Consider the following 1,503-nt stretch of genomic DNA (forward strand, 5'->3'; position numbering starts at 1 on the left):
TAATTATTAAATATAGATTACAAAAGTGCTAATATGAATGAGAAAACCTGTTTTTCACACTCTTTGTATTAAAATAACTTTTTTTTTGTCCAACTAACTTATTTATCCCTTTGCCAGACCACAAGACTCACCTGCCTGGTAAATAATTTTGCAGCATTCCTGATCCAGAGTATATATTAGGCAAAGACTCTATTTCTTTTTGTGTGTATATGCATGTGTGTGTGTGTGTTTTGTTTTCTGATCTCCTAGTCACAGCAAAATGTTCGTACTCGTAATTCAGAAGCTGAAACTTCTAAACTACCTGAACTATCCTGCTAACCTTCCTGAACAATAATAATAATTATTTTTGAAGTACAAAAGACATAACTGCTATTCCTGGTGAGAAAGCCATGTGTAATGGTTAGTGTTCTATGTCAACTTGACTGGGCCAGGATTTCCAGAGGTTTGTTAGTTGAGATGGGCTTATTCCCAGGGTGATGAAACCTAATACAGGCATGGTTAACTCTATGATGATTGGCTATGAGCATCAAGTCAATTGAAAGAATGTTTCCTTGGTGGTGTGGCCTGCTCCTAATATAATAGGTATGCGGGAAAGGTGCTCTCTGTCTCTTTTGCTGAGGACCTAGGTCTCTACTATTGTAAATTATTTGCTTGATAACAAACTTCTCTTTACATACATATGCATACATATTTTTCACTGGACTCATGGTGTGGTGCTATAGGATCAGCATTGAGCTGTGAACCACAAGGTCAGCAGTTCAAACCCACCAGCTGCTCCTTGGAAACCCTATAAAAAGTTGCTATGAGTTGGAAATGACTCAATGACACTTAACAATAATATGTCTCTCTGGTTTTCTCTAGAAAACCTGATCTACAATATGTGGTATGGAGAGAGTAGGATTCTAGAGAAATCATAAGGATGAATTTTCTAAATTGGTTCTCAAGTCTGACTCATCTTAAAGGTACTGATATAGGTTAGCATCATGTCTGACCTTCACTTCATAGGAACCAGCCTTGGTCTAATGTTGAGTTGGGGTCTTTTGTGGAGTCAGAGGAGGTTATGCATGGTTTAAGAAGTCCGCACTACAAACAGGATTCATTTCAATGTCTCCAATTTATGAAATGATGTGGTTTGTAAGAGAAAGAATGAAGGGGCAAGGGATAAAATGAGAGCAGCAGCTTCTGAAGTTGCCTGCAGCTGATAACATGCTGGTTAAAAAGTAGCTGGTAAAGGGTCAGGGCCTACTGGAATCCCCTCTGCCAGAGGCCCAAGGCTATATGCATACGAATGGGGTTAGTCCAAGGTAGAAGAAAATACAAACTTGAGTGTTTTATTTTATTTTATTATTTTATTTTTAAAGGTTTTTATTGTGGATTGAGTGAAAGTTTTTATTGTGGATTGAGTGAAAGGGTAGATCAACAGTTTTACTTTCAACTAATCATACACCTTGCTTCATTACAATGATTATAATGCCCTCCATGAACCATCAGTTAACAGTGTTT

Source organism: Chrysochloris asiatica, unplaced genomic scaffold, assembly GCF_000296735.1.
Source record: "Chrysochloris asiatica unplaced genomic scaffold, ChrAsi1.0 scaffold00044, whole genome shotgun sequence".
Classification (NCBI taxonomy): Eukaryota; Metazoa; Chordata; class Mammalia; order Afrosoricida; family Chrysochloridae; genus Chrysochloris; species Chrysochloris asiatica.